Source organism: Arachis ipaensis, chromosome B3 (assembly GCF_059453495.1).
Source record: "Arachis ipaensis isolate K30076 ecotype BB chromosome B3, ASM5945349v1, whole genome shotgun sequence".
In the NCBI taxonomy this organism is placed as follows: domain Eukaryota; kingdom Viridiplantae; phylum Streptophyta; class Magnoliopsida; order Fabales; family Fabaceae; genus Arachis; species Arachis ipaensis.
Window position 1 is genome coordinate 74,496,967 of NC_142438.1, and position 8,514 is coordinate 74,505,480.

Below are 8,514 nucleotides of genomic sequence, written 5' to 3' on the forward strand. Positions count from 1 at the left end.
CCAATAGTGGAACTACTCCAACGGGTGTTATTGGCCCATCACCTATAAATACACTAACACCCTTCAGGTATACTTAAGTCCCAATATACTTAAACCTGCTAAGACCCTTGCTGACTTAAGCATCGAAGTGTTTTGCAGGTACCACCCCCCACCTTCTCACAAACAACTTGGACGACGGCTATTGGACGTAGGCTAAGTCGGAATCCGCTCCATTGAGGATTTGAGCCTCACATACAAGCCCAAAAGCAATTTAGTTTTAGGTAACCCTCGGAACATTGGTGTCGTTGCCAGGGACCTGGAATTCAACCCTTGATAATGGTGGATGATCAAAATCTAGAAGGACGAATTGCATCCAACTTCAGATAAAAAGATGGAGACCCTTTGGAAAACAAGTTAGAACGATGAAGAGAATCAGAGAGCCAACTCCCAAAAGAAGAGAGATTGAAGATAAACTAAGAAAACTGGAATCTGAGCCAAGGAAAAAAAAAGTCGAGATGACAAAGACTTAGTCTTCATTGGAGGGGACGATCTTTTCTCTAAAGAGGTCAGGCATGCAAAGGTCCCAAGAAATTTCCAACATCCCAACATGGATTCCTATGATGGATCTTGACAATGAGAATTATTGCCGGTTTAGAATCAATCAAAACAAGAATCAATTCGTTGGTAGCATAGTCCAAACCAACAATGAATTCTCAAAATCAAATGTTAAATTCAAAACATATAAACCGAGATCAAGAATAATTCAACCTCGGGTCGTTCTCCCTAGGATGCAATTGGAAGTGTTATGCTTTCGGTTGCGGAGGCAAAAAGGGGTTTGAAATCAAGAAATGAAATATTAAAAGAACTAAGAAATCAAAGAACTAAGGAATGAGCAAAATTGTGAATTAATGCAAGTAAAGAGAAAGCAAGATCAAAACTAGTGAAAATGCTATAAATGCAATAAAGAGCCTTGACTTGGGAATGAGAGTCCAAGGAATCCTATCATCGCCATAACCACAACTATGGTAATTATCATGAGTTAATCTCGCTTAGTTAACCCCAAACATCGAGGAGTAAGTCAAGCAAGCATAATTGACCTTGATCCCTAAGTCCTAGCCAACTTATCAAACTAGTTGATAAAAGGCTAGCTTTAATGGAAACAAGAGTCAACCAACTACCCAAGAATTACCACTAAATGTAAGACATTATGACTCTAGTATCCTAGGGACTCAAACCACAATCCAAGGTGGGGAAATCTACTCAAAATCTAAAGTTGGCATTTTCACAAACACCTTGTGTGCATAAAAGTAAAACATGGAAAATTACAAAGTAAAATGGAAAACTATAACCAACTATCAACAAAACCAAACATAAACAAGCAATCAAATATAAAGGAAGCATGAAACATAAAATTCATTGATCAAAATTTCAAGAAACACAAAATTGTAAATATGAACAAAGTAACTTGAACCAAAGAAAATGAAAATAAAACTGATGTAATTAAAGAGGAAATTGAGTGTATGATAAACCACTATTTTATGGTTTATCTTGTGTTCAATTGAGTAGTTTCATCAAGTCTTTGCCCACTTATTCATATGATTTGCATGATTTTACAATTCCTTCCTTGTTTTGTTCTATGGTTGAAAACTTGCTTCCTAGAAGTCTTTAAGTTGAGTATTTTAATTCTTCTTTATACCATTCGATGCCGTGATCTGTGTGTTAAGTGTTTCAGGCTTTATAGGGCAGGAATGGCTTAGAAAATGGAGGGAAAGCTTGCAAAAATGGAAGGAACACAAGAAACTAAGGAGATAACCAGCAAGCATCGATGTGCACGCATGGCTCACGCGTGCGCGCGACATGGAGAAATTTGCAGCGACGCGTGCGCGTGCCTTACGCGTACGCGCGGATTGGAATTTGCACAAAGACGCGTGCGCATGGATGACGCGTACGCGTGACACGCCAAGATGACCAGCGACGCGTACACGTGACTGACGCGTACGCGTGACTGACGCGTACGCATGACATGCGCGATCTGCAGAAATAACAGAAAATGCTGGGGGCGATTTCGGGCCGGATTTTGATCCAGTTTTCGGCCCAGAAACACAAACTAGAGCTAGGGAACATGTAGAGACTCAACACACATTCTCATTAGCATAGTTTTAGATATTTTAGATCTGAATCTGGAGAGAAATCACACTTCCTCTAGGTTTTCTTTTACATTCATAGTTTTATAGTTTATGCTTTTGCTTTGGATTTGGATATTGCGAAGAGTCATCACCTCCGTTGAAGTTACTATTCTAGTTTGTTTTCTTATTCCCTTATTATTCCATATTCTTAATTCTTGTTTAGAGTTACAATTGGATTATTTTGGATTTATTAATACAGAAAATTACTTTTACCTTTAATTAATTTTCAATCCCTATTTTATTTAAATTATCATGTCTCTTTTCTATTCCAAACTCCCAACAACGAAGATGGTATCCATGTCAATGGGGTAGACTCTCAACTTGACATGGGAGTTGATTAAAAGGAGACACTTGAGTTGGAATGCTCAAGTGATTAGTTAAATTAGAAGTTGTTGGCTAATTCTCTATTTACTAATGCTAGACCTTCCCAAGGGATAGGACTAGGATTTGCGAATAAGAGTTTGCTCAATCACTTGACTTTCCTTTTTTAGTAAGGGTTAACTAAGTGAAAACAACAACCTTTTTATACTACACTTGAGAGAATTCCAACAAGGATAGAACTTCCAATTAATCATTCCTCCAGTCAAGGCTTTTTTTTATTTGGAATAATATAAATCTCTTTTAACTTTCATTGCTTTAATTTACAATCATATGCTTGTCCCCATTGCCCAAACTCAAAATTTCCCAAAAAACTCCTGATTAATAAGATAGCACCCTTTTGTCAACTCATTAGGAGACGACCTGGGACTCATACTCCCAGTATTTTTATTCTAATTTTTGTGAAAATCCTTCTAAATTGATGAGCAGATTTTAGCTGGTTAAGAACTATACTCGCAACGTAATTCTTATATCAATTTCTTAATCGGTCGACGTCCGTGATGAGATATTTTGGAGGAAAAATAAATTTCTCCAAAAACACCCAAAACTAACCGGCAAGTGTACCGGGTCGTATCAAGTAATAAAAACTCACGGGAGTGAGGTCGATCCCACAGGGATTGAAGGATTGAGTAATTTTAGTTTAGTGGTTGATTTAGTCAAGCGAATCAAGATTTGGTTGATGGTTTTGTGACATGCAGAATTAAATTGCATTGAAGTAAAGAGAACAAGAAATAAATTGCTGAAATGTAAAGAACAAGAAATTAAATGGCGGAAGCTTAGAGTGCAAGAAATGTAAATTGCAGAATCTTAAAGTGCAAGGAATGTAAATTGCTTGAAATGTAAAGGGGATTGGGATGTGGATTTGCAGAAATTAAACAAGGAAAAATTAAATTGCATTAAACAGAAGAGGGAAAGGGAATTGGGATTGAACCGGATATGAAGCAGAAAAGTAAATGAACATAAGAAGCAGTAAACAAGGAATTGAAATGGGAAATTTAGATCTCAGGACCCAGAGACTAGAAAACCAAGTCTAGATCTCAATGCCTTCCTAGATCCAACAAGAACAATTGCAAGGAAATTGTAAATTGCAAAGAAAATAGATGAAGAGCAATTAACCGGAAATGAAATTCAATTAACAGTAAAGAAATAGAGAGATCCAAGATTGAGATTGAAACAGAATTTCTTCAATTCTCCAATCCAAGATCCAAGACAAATGTAAAATGAATTTGAAAGCAATGGAAACAAAGAAATTAAAGTTCACAAAAGCTCTCCGAAAACTATTATGAAAATTCCAAAAGGAAAGCTCCCCGAATAACTTGAATTCTATCCTATTTATACACTTTCAAAAATGATCTTCAAGCCTTGAGTTGGGCCTTTGCTCTTGGTGGAATTGGGTTGAAAGAGGCCTTGGTTGATTGCTCTTGAAGTTTGAAGAAGAACCGAAGTGAACCAATTGAACCGGGTTTGAGGTTAGCAAAAGTTGGACCAAAAGTTTGAGCCAAAGTTAGGGGTCTAACTTTGGCTCCAACTTTTCATAGCAGACAACACATTTTTCTGGTATGGACGTTGGTGCCAACGTTAGGGGTCTAACTTTGACCCTAACGTTGGCCTTGTCTTGTATGCTAGTGGCGCCAACGTTAGCCTCCAAGTTAGGGGGCTAACGTTGGCGCAAACGTTGGCCCTTCTCCCTTTGTAATTCATGTGCCAACGTTAGCCTCCAAGTTAGGGAGCTAACGTTGGCGCAAACGTTGGTGCCCAGGGGAGATCTTCTCAAGTTCCAACGTTAGCCTCCAAGTTAGGGGGCTAACGTTGGGGCTAACGTTGGCCCTTCTCCCTTTGTAATTCATGTGCCAACGTTAGCCTCCAAGTTAGGGGGCTAACGTTGGCGCAAACGTGGGATGGCCAGGGAGGAAATTTCAAGTTCCAACATTAGCCTCCAAGTTAGGGGGCTAACGTTGGGGCTAACTTCTTGCTTCCTGGTTCAATTTCACTTATTCCATTGTCCTCTCTTCACTCCTAGCCATTCCTCTTTGCTTCAACCTTTCTCCAAGTTTTCTTCACCTATCATTAATCAACCAAACTCATCAAAGCTATGCTCAAAATCATGAGATATTCAATCTTTCATAATATGCAACAAATATAGCATAAAACCTCATGAAATGGCATGAATTCATATATGGTTGGTTCAATCAAGGGAAACATGAAAATCTACTCAATTAGCTTGCTTGTAGCTCAAGAAAGTGCATAATTCTAATGAAAACAAAAGAAAAAGACTAGTTAAAATAGGCTAAGATGACTCGTCATCACAACACCAAACTTAAAGCTTGCTTGTCCCCAAGCAAGAAATGAATTATGTTCAGAGATTCTTTCAATTAAGATGGATTGAGAAACACTTGTAAAGTGCAGTGAGTGAAGTGATCAAGTATCAGTGGGGTGAACTCTAAATCATATGCTCATGCAAGGACTTCAGTGCTCACTAGTCCTTACATATTGGGAGTCGTAGGTCTTAGGATTTTCATCCAAATGGTACCATGGAGATCTCTTTTTATGTAATCACCTTGAAGCAGCTTATAGTTTCTGTGCTTTGGCCTCGACTCTAAGTATCATGTCTCAAAGCGGCTCTTTAGATAAGCTTTCAATCAATACTCCTAAACCAGTTGGTTTTAAGGTATTAGGTGTTAAGGCACCCCTAAGGATTTACTTGCTCAAGCCTCTTTCCTTGACACATTTCAACCACAAGCATTTACTAGGATAACAACTCTTTGAGTTTTTGTTTCTTTCTTTCTTTTTCTGCCTAGTAATTGATGCTCAGAGCCTTGGGCCATATTCTTTTTGCTTTTGTATTTTCTTTATTTTCTTTTGTTTTGTTTGCTGCTTCTTGGATCAATAAGTTTTTGAGAATCTCCACAATACTTCTTTGAACTTCATGTCCCGCCTATGAGCTCCCATGCAAGTTTTCACAAGCATGCAACCTCAATACATAATCATACAACTAGAACCACCACTTCTCCTAATCTTTTGCTTGCCTCAAAATCGTTTAATTCCTCAATCCTTCTTTTCAAAGAACTTTCATGTGATGCATTTCTTGGAAATTGAGTGCAAACAAGTTTTGAAGATGAGAATGTTGTGAATGATAAAACATCTTGCTTATTGAATTATAAAGAAAGAAATTATACTATACATGCAGGCAGGGGTATATAGAAAGAAACTATACTATGCAATTAAGGATACAATCCAACTTTCAATCACAGCAATATTTGATGCAGAACAATCACTTAACAATACAACCTGTTGGAGTTCAATTGCTTTTCTTTTTCTCATCATCATCATTGCTGGCCTTTAGGTTCATCTTTTGTTCTTTGGTTGATGATGCTCAATCCTTCCAACAGCTTGTATGGACCTCTGCAATGATATTGAAAGTTGCTTGTTCCCCAAGCACTTGAAAAATGGTTAGCTTGCATGATTTATTTGTGGGCCTTTGTACTTACTTTGGTGTGGGAACACCAAACTTAGTACCTTGCCAATGCATCAGATTAACCATGTGTGAAACTCTTTTTCTTCTTTTTCAAAAATGACAAAACTGAAAACTAGGAAACAGCCGAATAGTTAACTAGTTCATCCATCATGCTTGAAACCAGCATTATGCAGAAAATGAGAATGTGTTTTGTGATGGGATTTTGGTGAAACACCAAACTTAGCTTCTTGCAATGTAGATAAACTAATTAACCTTTTTATTAAAATGGTTATGAAAGGAAAACTACCTCAGGTTGGGTTGCCTCCCAACAAGCGCTCTTTTATTGTCACTAGCTTGACATCCTCTGTGCTTGCTTATTTCAGATTCTGAGCTTTCTTCTCCTTGTCCCATTGTCCATCTAAGTGAGGCTTTGCTTCCTTCTTACTTGTTTCTGTGGGGTTTTCGGCTAATTGTTCTATTTGCTTCCCAATTCCCCCGAGTAGGTCCTCATAGTGTTTGTTCATCCTCTTTAGATGTGTCATCATTCACTCTACTCCACTTTCTAGATTGGAGATCCTTTGAGAATTCTGTGAGATTGTGTGGTGATGTTGTTGCAAATTTGGGATTGTGTCACTGGGCAGTGAGCTTGAAGGTCTCTCAATAGAAATTTGCTTGGAGAGCTGCCCAATCTGCCTCTCCAGGGTCTTCAATGAGGCTTCATGGTTTTTGTTTGTTATTTCTTGGTGTTTCATCATTTTTTCTATCAAGGTCTCCAAGTTGGTGAGTCTTTGGGCTTCAGGTGATATTTGAGGTGGGTTATGAGATGTGGGTGGTGGGTGGCAGGCATTTTGGTTAGTGAATTGGTTGTTGGAGTTGAAGCTCCTTGGTTCCTGATGTTGAGGTTCTCTCATTCTGAAATAAGAGTGTGGCTTCCATGGTGGAAATTGTTCATTCACTGTGGTGGAGTGGAGAAAATCAATTTGTCTGGCCATTGACTCCAATTGTTGCTGAGTTTGCTGATGTAGCTGTTTGCTTTGATTCATGACTGCCTTCACTCCTTCAGAATTCATTGTATCTTCCTCCAAAGTTGCATTCGGTGGTGTCTCAAATGAGTGTTGGTTGTTGGTTCTCTTGTCGTTGAACCTTGCAGTTCCTTGACTAGTTGCTGTTGCTCTGAGTAAATCATTTGAGGAGTGCTCTACTGCTCTTCTCATCTCTGGGGTTAATCCTTCATAAAATGCTTGGAAAGCCACTTTGTCATTTGCTTTCATGTATCTTTCCCATGCTTTGAGCAATGGTTCTTCCTCTCCTTGCATGAATGGATGTGTTCCTTCTTTCATCTTGATGTTTTGTCGGGATGTAGAGAATTTGGCTAGAAATTTGGCAACCAGACCATCCCAACTAGTGATACTTCCTTGGGGGAGAGTTTCAAGCCATTGTGCTGCCTCATCCTTTAGTGAGAAAGGGAATAGCAAGAGCTTGTAGACATCATGATTGACAACATCACAGATCCTCAGAAAAATAGATAGATGCTGTTCAGAATCTTCCAAGGGATTTCCACCATAAGAACAATTGTTCTCTATTAGTGTAATGAGTTGCGGCTTCATGTTGGGATGTTCTTCTTTCCTGTGACATATGAATCAATCAATAGAAAACACAGTGATTCTCTTGAAAATTGAGTGTAGCCGGTTGAGACAAAACTTCAAACAGTTAGTGGGTTAGTCAAAAATTAAAGAAAAAGTGCTTGATCTATATCACCACCTCACTTAATCATTGTCAATCTAATCAATCCCCGGCAACGGCGCCAAAAACTTGATGAGATATTTTGGAGGAAAAATAAATTTCTCCAAAAACACCCAAAACTAACCGGCAAGTGTACCGGGTCGTATCAAGTAATAAAAACTCACGGGAGTGAGGTCGATCCCACAGGGATTGAAGGATTGAGCAATTTTAGTTTAGTGGTTGATTTAGTCAAGCGAATCAAGATTTGGTTGATGGTTTTGTGACATGCAGAATTAAATTGCATTGAAGTAAAGAGAACAAGAAATAAATTGCTGAAATGTAAAGAACAAGAAATTAAATGGCGGAAGCTTAGAGTGCAAGAAATGTAAATTGCAGAATCTTAAAGTGCAAGGAATGTAAATTGCTTGAAATGTAAAGGGGATTGGGATGTGGATTTGCAGAAATTAAACAAGGAAAAATTAAATTGCATTAAACAGAAGAGGGAAAGGGAATTGGGATTGAACCGGATATGAAGCAGAAAAGTAAATGAACATAAGAAGCAGTAAACAAGGAATTGAAATGGGAAATTTAGATCTCAGGACCCAGAGACTAGAAAACCAAGTCTAGATCTCAATGCCTTCCTAGATCCAACAAGAACAATTGCAAGGAAATTGTAAATTGCAAAGAAAATAGATGAAGAGCAATTAACCGGAAATGAAATTCAATTAACAGTAAAGAAACAGAGAGATCCAAGATTGAGATTGAAACAGAATTTCTTCAATTCTCCAATCCAAG